Source organism: Triturus cristatus, chromosome 4_2, assembly GCF_964204655.1.
Source record: "Triturus cristatus chromosome 4_2, aTriCri1.1, whole genome shotgun sequence".
Taxonomy (NCBI): domain Eukaryota; kingdom Metazoa; phylum Chordata; class Amphibia; order Caudata; family Salamandridae; genus Triturus; species Triturus cristatus.
In genome coordinates, this window is record NC_140586.1 from 993,307,164 (window position 1) to 993,320,530 (window position 13,367).

A 13,367-nucleotide genomic window follows, 5' to 3' on the forward strand; every position below is an offset into this window, starting at 1 on the left:
TATGTCAAATAAGCTATTCAGGTCGATCCACAGTACTTTGGACAATTTTACAAATCTGTCTACTTGCCGGTACCACTCGACAGGCTTTTCACGCAGTCAAGGGAAATCATTTGTGAAAGACAAAATGTCTTGTCTGGTCCATGGGACATGTACATATCCTCCTCCTGGAATTTCCCTCATAGGGTATTCAGTCACTACTCTTTCCTTTTCTCTAACACGGAATGCTGATACTGTCTTTTCTGAAACATCATCACGTTTTCTATACCACTTACTTCTCCATTTATCCACATCTCCCCATTTTCTCAGTAGAATGATCTTCTGGCCTACGCGCTGGGGGTCCGCACCGTACATACACGGGTGGGGGTACGTCTCGTACATACACGGGTGGGGGTACGTCTCGTACATACACGGGTGGGGTACGTCTCGTACATACACGGGTGGGGGTACATCTCGTACATACACGGGTGGGGGTACGTCTCGTACATACACGGGTGGGGGTACACGGGTGGGGGTATGACTCGTACATACACGGGTGGGGTTATGGCACGTACATCCGCATGGTCTGGGGGGGTTCGGTGCATACCGGGCTCCCAATTCCGCTTGCATCCTGCCGTACTTCGCTTTTCCGGCACTTTTTGGGTGCCGTAAAGATATTGCCGTCCGGACTGGTGTTGGTACGATTCGTACTTCCTGGTTCGTGAAATGCAGCCTGCATGCGTCCCGACATCATGTCGGCGCTGTCCCGGATCACATTGGTATGTGTTTTTACAGAAGGTCGGTTTTTTTCCGACTCGTACGGAAATGGTGTTTCCGTACGAATCGTACTTGCAAGTTTGTAGGGTTATTTTACCGGGTACGAGTCGGACGGAGAAAACCCTCCGACCGGCGGTTCGTACCCGGTTTTTCCAGGATCGGAATCGGCACCATAGTTGAAGACCCAATGCTCCTGAGAAATAAAACCAGAGTTTCACAATTAACCCAAATGCCTTTACATTCACACACGTTCACACAAGAAAAATGTAGTACATTCGCACAGAATTCTGTCTTTACCGAGAACAGCGAACAGTCTGACCTACTACAGAATTATAACATACGTTAACAAAGCAGCGCTTACCTCTCCTTTGTCCTTCTAACAAGCTCAGAGAATACCTATTACCTTTCCAGTGATAAGTGTTATCGGAATGCCAGTTGGATCCCTGGTACCTAAGACCAGAATTTCACAGGTAACCTTCACTATCATATACACTTCTCTCACACAGAAAATGTCTCTAATGGCAACACACGGCGATGTCACCGAATCGAACCCTGACAATGTGTCGTACAACTTCAATCGTTACACGTTTTCCCTGTGTACCTACAGGGTAACAACAATTCCGTCTTTTCCAAGAGCAGCGCTTACCTCTGCTCTACTACAGAACTGTTACAAACTTCCGACTTCCTACATCCCAGAAGCCGTACAAACGACATAAAACTCAACGCAACTCAACATAGAGTGTTAGTACATATATCAATATCAATCAATAACCAATAATCAATAAGCTATTTACAAGCAAATTAACAAACCAAAACAGTAACTAACCATACTTCTGCTACCAAGAAAAACTGCTCCAGCGCGGAATGCAAAATCCCTCCCTCCGTCACAGATAATAGATCACACAGACGCACTCAATCACTACATTCGCTGGTGGGGCCCATAACACCAATTCATTCATTCTCTATTGATCTGTTTTTCTAAGAAGGAAATTGTTCCATTCGCTGTAATGAAAGAAGTACCCTCTTGTCCCTAATGAACAATCTATTCAATTACTCTTCTCTATTCATTAAGGCCTAAACTTTTACCTCTTGGTACTCCTCCCATGGATAGGCCATGGATCAGCTAGCTGCTGGTTTAAGTAATTACTATACCTTTAATATCTTTACAACAAATATAAACGTACCCCCACCCGTGTATGTACGAGTCGTACCCCCACCCGTGTACCCCCACCCGTGTATGTACGAGACGTACCCCCACCCGTGTATGTACGAGACGTACCCCCACCCATGTATGTACGGTGCGGACCCCCAGCGCTACGCAATCTGTCTCTTTGGGGGGTACCTTATTCTTCAAAAATACCATAACTTGTTCATATTTCTTCATTACCTCTGGGTCGGGAGCTCCTGTTTTAGGATCCCTAGGGTATTCCTGAGTTGGCCAGTTGATCATGAGCTTGCATTCTGTCCATAAGTCTGCTGGCACTATTATGTCAAATAAGCTATTCAGGTCGATCCACAGTACTTTGGACAATTTTACAAATCTGTCTACTTGCCGGTACCACTCGACAGGCTTTTCACGCAGTCAAGGGAAATCATTTGTGAAAGACAAAATGTCTTGTCTGGTCCATGGGACATGTACATATCCTCCTCCTGGAATTTCCCTCATAGGGTATTCAGTCACCACTCTTTCCTTTTCTCTAACACGGAATGCTGATACTGTCTTTTCTGAAACATCATCACGTTTTCTATACCACTTACTTCTCCATTTATCCACATCTCCCCATTTCTCAGTAGAATGATCTTCTGGCCTACGCGCTGGGGGTCCGCACCGTACATACACGGGTGGGGGTACGTCTCGTACATACACGGGTGGGGGTACGTCTCGTACATACACGGGTGGGGTACGTCTCGTACATACACGGGTGGGGTACGTCTCGTACATACACGGGTGGGGGTACACGGGTGGGGGTATGACTCGTACATACACGGGTGGGGTTACGGCACGTACATCCGCAGGGTCTGGGGGGTTCGGTGCGTACCGGGCTCCCAATTCCGCTCGCATCGCGCCGTACTTCGCTTTTCCGGCACTTTTTGGGTGCCGTAAAAATATTGCCGTCCGGACTGGTGTTGGTGCGATTCGTACTTCCTGGTTCATGAAATGCAGCCTGCATGCGTCCCGACGTCATGTCGGCGCTGTCCCGGATCACATTGGTATGTGTTTTTACAGTCGGTCAGTGTTTTTTCCGACTCGTACGGAAATGGTGCTTCCGTACGAATCGTACTTGCAAGTTTGTAGGGTTAATTTACCGGGTACGAGTCGGACGGAGAAAACCCTCTGACCAACGGTTCATACCCGGTTTTTCCAGGATCGGAATCGGCACCATAGTTGAAGACCCAATGCTCCTGAGAAATAAAACCAGAGTTTCACAATTAACCCAAATGCCTTTACATTCACACACGTTCACACAAGAAAAATGTAGTACATTCGCACAGAATTCTGTCTTTCCCGAGAACAGCGAACAGTCTGACCTACTACAGAATTATAACATACGTTAACAAAGCAGCGCTTACCTCTCCTTTGTCCTTCTAACAAGCTCAGAGAATACCTATTACCTTTCCAGTGATAAGTGTTATCGGAATGCCAGTTGGATCCCTGGTACCTAAGACCAGAATTTCACAGGTAACCTTCACTATCATATACACTTCTCTCACACAGAAAATGTCTCTAATGGCAACACACGGCGATGTCACCGAATCGAACCCTGACAATGTGTCGTACAACTTTAATCGTTACATGTTTTCCCTGTGTACCTACAGGGTAACAACAATTCCGTCTTTTCCAAGAGCAGCGCTTACCTCTGCTCTACTACAGAACTGTTACAAACTTCCGACTTCCTACATCCCAGAAGCCGTACAAACGACATAAAACTCAACGCAACTCAACATTCAGGTGCCAATTACGATCCGGTAAAAAAATTCCCCGTGCGACTCGTATCCGGTCTTTTTACCGTACAAATCCTACAAGTGCCGTACGAACTGGCAATCACGATTCGCATGGTAAAAAGTCCATACGAACCGCATCGGGAATGATTCCCCACACGTCCTCGGGTCGGAAAATGTGTCCGACACGTCCTCGGACGATTTACCGTACAAATGTGAAAGGTGAAGTCCGACCGAGGAATCACGATCCATCCCGTGCGTCCGATCTTACAACCGTATGGAAAAAACACCGTCCGCACCGAACTCCCATAGCAACCATGGAGACATGTGCCCGCATACGCGCCCAACACTCCCCCAGCCCCCGTACGTCCGAGACGTACCCCCGTGTATGTACACCCCCACCCGTGTATGTACACCCCAGTACGTTCGAGTCGAACCCCCACCCCTGTACGTGTCCGACCCCCATGTATGTACACCCCAGTACGTTCGAGTCGTACCCCCACCCCTGTACGTGTCCTACCACCGTCTATGTACACCCCAGTACGTTCGAGTCAAACCCCCACCCCTGTACGTGTCGTACCACCGTCTATGTACACCCCAGTACGTTTGAGTCGAACCCCCACCCCTGTACGTGTTGTACCACCGTCTATGTACACCCCAGTACATTCGAGTCGTACCCCCACCCCTGTACGTGTCGTACCACCGTCAATGTACACCCCAGTACGTTCCAGTCGTACCCCCACCCCTGTACGTGTCCGACCCCCATGTATGTACACCCCAGTACGTTTGAGTCATACCCCCACCCCTGTACATGTCCTACCACCGTCTATGTACACCCCAGTACGTTCGAGTCGAACCCCCACCCCTGTACGTGTCGCACCACCGTCTATGTACACCCCAGTACGTTCGAGTCAAACCCCCACCCCTGTACGTGTCGTACCACCGTCTATTTACACCCCAGTACGTTCGAGTCGTACCCCCACCCCTGGACGTGTCCTACCACCGTCTATGTACACCCCAGTACGTTCCCGTTGCATCCCCAACACAACCTCCTAAGTACGGAGCGCACCCCAGGCCCCAACATCACAACCGCATGTACGAGTCGTACCAAGCCACACACAAGGACAGCACCGTACAACCAAATGGCCCATGTACACACCGTACACACGCTCAAAACGCACGTACACAACCAGGACAAAACAAAACAACACAAGAATACACCATTCGAATGGCACAAAGCCACTAAACATGGCCAACAAACACCAAAAAACACACATTCACTGACCTGCAACTGCCAAAAACAAACAGAGGCCCAAAACACCACCACTCCTTATAACACACCCACCCAAACTTCAAACACAGCCACACCCACCCATGGACCAATAAAAAGGGCCCACACACACAAACCATGAGCCTTTGCAACAGACTCACTGCTGCCAGACACCACAGAACCATACTACAAGCCTCACCACACCTTACACTTGCACACCTTCAATCAACCACCTCCACAAACACCCCCTCATCACATTCACACACACACACCTGCACAACCACACCCATTGAGTACAGCAACAGTCATGCGCAGAGGTCAGGGATCATGTCCAGTGTCCTGGGGGGCACCCAGGTATGTGTAGACAGGTGGCAGAACCATGTCCTGCAAGCTTGAGTCCGGTGGATGCAGAGAATGGGGGCCTGTCCAACGTTGGATGCATGGGGATGGCACATGTCACAATACCCACACAGTCATGGACATCATGCCCAATACACAGTCTCAGCCCACACACACAGCTTGCATCTTGCTACTCGACACATCGACACATAGCCACTATCAGGGAAAACCATGCCAGACATGCTGGATGCACCGTGGCAACACACCAGCATTGACTAAGAAGAGGCACCTTGGAGGCATAGGGACACCTTTATTAGTCATGTTTTCGGGATTGCAGAGGCAACTTGAAGTACACATGAACACATCTTGTGGAGTAACATGTGGGTCCAACACTGGCACCCCCCTTCTGCAGCACAAATGCGTGTTTGCCATGGAACTGGCACACAATTGTCGGCTAACAGCTAAACACCCACAGCTGCTCACGGAGAGACTGCCATACACCATTGATCCGCTGATGTGGAAGTCCCACACCATGTCAAGCCAATGCTAACCGTATGTGTCCGAGGGCAGTGTCACACACATTGATGCCATCATCACAATCCACTATCCCATCACTGATGACTGTCAACCAGGCAGACCTTCTATTCAGGTGTACACAGCTGTATGTCGTGTCCCATGGTGATGCTACATGGCTGCAGAGGAACCAAACATCGACAGGGGCAGTGTGCATACATCGTGAACAACTGCCACACCCAATACACCCCTGATGCATCCCTTACCCTATGGAGACTTCCAAACGTGTCTGTGCCTGTAACGCTGAGTCAGCCCACGATGACGTGTCCATGAGGAATTCAGTAACTAAGAAAAAGTAGCTCTACCTTTTCATATATAGGCAGATCAAATAGATCTCACTGGTGTATCACCCATGTTTGGTTGTCAGCAGCCACATCATTAGGAAAAAAAGCATAAACAAATAAGAATTTGAGGTTGAAGATAATATTTTTTATCTTTATTATTTCGATATAATAGTTCAATTAATGAATCTACAAATAACTCATAAATTAGTAATGGACAATACAGCAAAAAAAATTGTTTTTTCGGGGTGATATATACAAAAAATCAAAGTGGGCCCTCATAGGGGAATAGAAAGAGTATATATACAATTAAATAGCAATCATATTGTCAGACACACCATACATTCATACACAGTCAGTCAGAAACATAAAGCATACATAAACTCTTCATTAAAATATTAGTAGATATGTGGAGGGGCAACCTCCTCACGATGTAAGGGTGTCTAAAGTGTTAGACACCACTAGGTCAATTAGGGGGATACGCCAGATCAAACAACGGGACACGCCGACGCGCGTTTCGGTGCAATCACCCACTATAACAGGGTGCCACCTTCTTCAGGGCGTTTTCTCTAATTACAGGGGGCCTGCAAACAAGTGAGAATACAGACAAATGAGAGATAGCAAAGGAAAAGAAAATACATAACAATGACAGATCATGTTGAAAACTAACACAATTAATAATCAAAAAAATATACATTATATATAGAAATGCTAAGGTGAATCACATCTCATAATGATAAAGACTAGTTCACAGGTCCTCAATAAACCGCAGTGGTGTGGCATGCAGACGCTCAAATTGGGTTTAAAACAGAATAATCGAATGCTAAACAACTAAATCAAAAATTGGTAAACATCTTGATGTGTGAACCCAAAAATACAACTGCACAAAGTGGGTTATCTCTCATGGGATGGGTAGCCCATGAAGGAACCAAAGACAAAAATCTAAGAAACTGAACGCAAGTCGTGCGAAAATGCATGAAGAAAGAAACAGTCCATATAAGAAGAAAACATAATGTTATTATTAAAGAGAATGTGGGTTTAAAGTCTCACCCAGCTTGGAATTCGGCTGAACCTCGTAAAGAGTGGAGCATCTATAGCGGGGAAAGTGGTGGGTAAATCCACTTGGAATAAGTGTCCTGAATAATAAAAAACAATTTGACATGAAAACGAATTAGTAGTTGTTAAACCTGCGTGGTGCTGAATCAATGAACAGAATGGCCGGATCAATAGGAGTCCCGCTTGCCTTTCACATAGTGCGGCGGAGTTCTAGTTAGTGAGTCTTCAGGACTGATGCAAATGCCCCAATGTCTGTGGGTGGAGACGGTTAACTCCGTTGATAGCTTGAAGCTGGGAACAAAGACAGGATGATATAGATGAAAATGAGGGCTAGGGATGAGTAACTGAAAAACTACCAATAAAAGCCTATCGTGATGTAGGTGGAGTAGAATGTTGGTGTTAGAAACTGGGAGGGCTCGCTAGATACTGAAGATTTAAAATGAAATGTCGGACGATTCAGTCTTACCTAGAGGTGAGTGCTACGGTGTTTGAGAGGCAACTGAATGCTTGGTGTAAAGAATCTTCAAGGCTGATGAAAGTGCCCCAATGACTGTGAGTGGGCACAGTTAACTCCGGTAATCACTTGAAAAGCTGTGTGCAAAAATAATGAAGTGATGAAAATGAAATTACGAGTTGAAAATAAGTAACTACGAACATCCATATCATAGCCGATCACGGTACTAAAGATACTGGCTTGTGGCCAATGATTTGGGATGAAAAGTGAAACAATTCAGTCGTACCTTGTAATTTGGGGTACGGTATTCAAAAAGCAACTGAATACATGATCGTATCGCTACGGGTTGAGTGGACAATAAAGCCCGGGAGCAGCCGCTCAGCTCACGATGAAGGATAATTGTCGGAGCGGTGAGGTAGAGACTAAAAAGAGGGAGAAAAGGAACATAATCAAAAGATCTTATAAATGAACAGATCAGCTGCGGGGGCGTACTGGGTAATTTACGAGAAAGTCAGGAGATAGACTAAACTACAGTACGCATTGTGAGGGACAAAGGGGGACAAGGAACAAGTATACACGTCTGTTAATTTACCTGAAGGTTGGATTCCTGATGTCTAAAGCCGACGTGGGGCAAAAAGAAACGAGGTTCCGGATAAGAGGTTACCGTGAAAGGTAGCCGCGTCAACAGCAGGTCAAGCGCCACATCTTTAAATACGTCCGTAGACCAATGAAACGGCAACAGGGCTGTGACGTGAATGGGCGTGTAATGAGGAGGGAAAAAAAAGATAACGATGTAGATAGGAACTTAAACTGGGCCAAGTGGATGAAAGAAAGTGACTTGGGCGATATCTAAAAAAACTAGGTGTCGCTATCAGTCACGGGGGGAGAAAGAGAGAAGTGAGGTTCCGGGAAAACTCGCCGATAGATCTGTTTCTATGCAGACATAAGGTAAAGTTTAGAAAATGAAATTGAATACGGACTAGAATAGCGTGCAAAATAGCTTAAACAAGGAATCTGGCTCTGTGTGTACAAATATAAAAACGTAATTCAGAATCATGGATCAAAAAGAGACCTGGTAAAAACTGGCCAGGGGGAGATAATCGGTCACAGAAGTTAACACTCGATGGAGAGAAGGACATAATTGAAATACATCCAATCAAAAGTCCTTTGATTGGGGTTGTGAAGGGAATGAGTCCCAAATCAAAGTTCCCAGACGAATCATCATGGTAATTGTCGATCGAGGTGGGAAAAACCAGGTCAGCAAAATAAGACGTCGTCAAAAGACAAGAAAGATGGGGTTATAGAATGGTGTTTTCCCAAGGTAGGGATTCATTAAGGCCGTTTTTCTGGGAATCAAGGAGAAAAATCCAAAATACCTCATGTTTTTTACGGAAATTGGTGATGTTGACGCCCTTGTGGCTTTGTATTTTTTCCAGGATGGTGTAGCGTAAATCACTTTCATTGTGATTGGCCTCTTTCCAATGAGAAACGAGTGGGGCTGAGAGATTGTTCCGTCTGATGTTGGATTTATCCTCTCCAATGCGTATCCTGCATTCCCTGCCAGTTTCCCCGACATAGGGTAATTCGCACGGACACAGGATAACGTAAATACAATTCGATGTGCGGCAGTTGGTCATTTCGCCTAATTCAACCGAACGATGACGAAAGTTGATTCTTTCACTGACAATGGCATTCGCACATGCGTGGCATGTTCCACATTTGTGGTGTCCACGGACGGGTTTGTTTCCCGTGATAGATTTCTGTACAAGCGGGGTCTTAAGGCTAGTGTATTTGGCCTTAACTAACAGGTTCCTCAAATTTTTATTGCGTCTGAAGGCAAATAATGGTTTCGGAATCCTGGGTGAATCAGCGTCAAGATTTAGTAAGTGCCATTGCGAATTTACGATGTGTCGGATTCTGTTATTGAATGGCGAGTGTTTGGTGATACAAATCAGTTGTTCAGATTGTTTTTTCTCCTTAGGGATAAACAAAGTGTCCCGATTGTAGTAGCGGGCTCTTTTGAAGGCATCGCGCACCACTTTTTTGGGGTATCCTCTTTGGATAAATTTTAGTTTCATGGCTTCTGAGTGATGGAGGTAATCCTGAACAGAAGTACAATTTCTGCGCAACCGCAGGAACTGGCCGAATGGAATGCTATCGGGACACTTTGTTTATCCCTAAGGAGAAAAAACAATCTGAACAACTGATTTGTATCACCAAACACTCGCCATTCAATAACAGAATCCGACACATTTAAGCTATTTTGCACGCTATTCTAGTCCGTATTCAATTTCATTTTCTAAACTTTACCTTATGTCTGCATAGAAACAGATCTATCGGCGAGTTTTCCCGGAACCTCACTTCTCTCTTTCTCCCCCCGTGACTGATAGCGACACCTAGTTTTTTTAGATATCGCCCAAGTCACTTTCTTTCATCCACTTGGCCCAGTTTAAGTTCCTATCTACATCGTTATCTTTTTTTTCCCTCCTCATTACACGCCCATTCACGTCACAGCCCTGTTGCCGTTTCATTGGTCTACGGGCGTATTTAAAGATGTGGCGCTTGACCTGCTGTTGACGCGGCTACCTTTCACGGTAACCTCTTATCCGGAACCTCGTTTCTTTTTGCCCCACGTCGGCTTTAGACATCAGGAATCCAACCTTCAGGTAAATTAACAGACGTGTATACTTGTTCCTTGTCCCCCTTTGTCCCTCACAATGCGTACTGTAGTTTAGTCTATCTCCTGACTTTCTCGTAAATTACCCAGTACGCCCCCGCAGCTGATCTGTTCATTTATAAGATCTTTTGATTATGTTCCTTTTCTCCCTCTTTTTAGTCTCTACCTCACCGCTCCGACAATTATCCTTCATCGTGAGCTGAGCGGCTGCTCCCGGGCTTTATTGTCCACTCAACCCGTAGCGATACGATCATGTATTCAGTTGCTTTTTTAATACCGTACCCCAAATTACAAGGTACGACTGAATTGTTTCACTTTTCATCCCAAATCATTGGCCACAAGCCAGTATCTTTAGTACCGTGATCGGCTATGATATGGATGTTCGTAGTTACTTATTTTCAACTCGTAATTTCATTTTCATCACTTCATTATTTTTGCACACAGCTTTTCAAGTGATTACCGGAGTTAACTGTGCCCACTCACAGTCATTGGGGCACTTTCATCAGCCTTGAAGATTCTTTACACCGAGCATTCAGTTGCCTCTCAAACACCGTAGCACTCACCTCTAGGTAAGACTGAATCGTCCGACATTTCATTTTAAATCTTCAGTATCTAGCGAGCCCTCCCAGTTTCTAACACCAACATTCTACTCCACCTACATCACGATAGGCTTTTATTGGTAGTTTTTCAGTTACTCATCCCTAGCCCTCATTTTCATCTATATCATCCTGTCTTTGTTCCCAGCTTCAAGCTATCAACGGAGTTAACCGTCTCCACCCACAGACATTGGGGCATTTGCATCAGTCCTGAAGACTCAATAACTAGAGACTCCGCCGCACTATGTGAAAGGCAAGCGGGACTCCTATTGATCCGGCCATTCTGTTAATTGATTCAGCACCACGCAGGTTTAACAACTACTAATTCGTTTTCATGTCAAATTGTTTTTTATTATTCAGGACACTTATTCCAAGTGGATTTACCCACCACTTTCCCCGCTATAGATGCTCCACTCTTTACGAGGTTCTGCCGAATTCCAAGCTGGGTGAGACTTTAAACCCACATTCTCTTTAATAATAACATTATGTTTTCTTCTTACACGGACTGCTTCTTTCTTCATGCATTTTCGCACGACTTGCGTTCAGTTTCTTAGATTTTTGTCTTTGGTTCCTTCATGGGCTACCCATCCCATGAGAGATAACCCACTTTGTGCAGTTGTATTTTTGGGTTCACACATCAAGATGTTTACCAATTTTTGATTTAGTTGTTTAGCATTCGATTATTCTGTTTTAAACCCAATTTGAGCGTCTGCATGCCACACCACTGCGGTTTATTGATGACCTTTGAACTAGTCTTTATCATTATGAGATGTGATTCACCTTAGCATTTCTATATATAATGTATATTTTTTTGATTATTAATTGTGTTAGTTTTCAACATGATCTGTCATTGTTATGTATTTTCTTTTCCTTTGCTATCTCTCATTTGTCTGTATTCTCACTTATTTGCAGGCCCCCTGTAATTAGAGAAAACGCCCTGAAGAAGGTGGCACCCTGTTATAGTGGGTGATTGCACCGAAACGCGCGTCGGCGTGTCCCGTTGTTTGATCTGGCGTATCCCCCTAATTGACCTAGTGGTGTCTAACACTTTAGACACCCTTACATCGTGAGGAGGTTGCCCCTCCACATATCTACTAATATTTTAATGAAGAGTTTATGTAGGCTTTATGTTTCTGACTGATTGTGTATGAATGTATGGTGTGTCTGACAATATGATTGCTATTTAATTGTATATATACTCTTTCTATTCCCCTATGGGGGCCCACTTTGATTTTTTGTATATATCACCCCGAAAAAACAATTTTTTTTGCTGTATTGTCCATTACTAATTTATGAGTTATTTGTAGATTCATTAATTGAACTATTATATCAAAATAATAAAGATAAAAAATATTATCTTCAACCTCAAATTCTTATTTGTTTATGCTTTTTTTCCTAATGATGTGGCTGCTGACAACCAAACATGGGTGATACACCAGTGAGATCTATTTGATCCGCCGATATATGAAATGGTAGAGCTACTTTTTCTTAGTTACTAACTTTCTTTTCCCCTACTGCTCTCCCTATTATCCAGATTGGGGTACCCCTGTTTTGAGTGGATATGTCCATGAGGAATAGCAGTGCCACAACAATGCAACCAGCAGACGGCATGCGCAAGTACCTGGGGAAGAGAGACACACAAGAAGTCAGCCACAAAAAGCACAGCCACTTGCATGTGCATTTACTCGACACATGTATGGATGACAACATGCTAGGTCACAATTATGACTGGGGAAATGCAACCATCACTGCCACCATCACTCCAGTGACACACCCACACACACCTCTGACTCACGTGCCATACATGCAGGTGGAGACGCACATCACAACACATGCCACACGGGGACCAATGCGTGCACACTCAGACACTGGTACTCACCACTAAGCAAAGAAGTTGCGTATGAGCCGAGTCCGGATGTCCTCTTGCGGCTCCACATCCTCCACATCACTAGCCCCATTGCCAAGCCCTTCGTCCTCCACGGGTGGATGGTCCTCGTCATCTTGATCCAGGATGAGTGGCACAGCTTTCTCAACTGCCATGTTGTGCAGCATGCAGCAGACCATGAAGATTTTGCAGACCTTCGCAGGGGCATATGGGAGCGCGCCGCCGGTCTTGTGGAGGCACCGAAATCGGCTCTTCAGCAGGCCAAACGTCCTCTCTATCACTCGCCTTGTCCGGCCATGGGCGGTGTTGTAGCGGAGCTGGGCCGGCGTGATGGGGTTGCGGAGAGGTGTGAGCAGCCATGGCATGTTGGGATAGCCTGCGTCTCCTACATGGGAAGCACATGGACATCGTTAGAAGTGGTGAAGCGGTCGTGCTGCTAGGCTATGCAAAATACAGGACAGACAGACTGTACCCACCAACAACACATGCTCTTTCGTTGCGCAGCTGCATCATCATTTCAGGCATCCTGCTACGCCTCATGAT

General features: G+C 45.5%; 1 long non-coding RNA gene across 1 annotated transcript; it reads right to left on the reverse strand.

Annotated features, from left to right (window-relative positions):
- Positions 1-7,472: 7,472 nt before the first annotated feature.
- Positions 7,473-8,317, reverse strand: LOC146839244 (uncharacterized). Its single transcript, XR_014960449.1, has 4 exons — positions 8,259-8,317; positions 7,953-8,088; positions 7,679-7,803; positions 7,473-7,503 (listed from the first exon to the last, which is right to left on the reverse strand). It is a non-coding gene; the product is annotated as an uncharacterized LOC146839244 (long non-coding RNA).
- Positions 8,318-13,367: the final 5,050 nt, after the last annotated feature.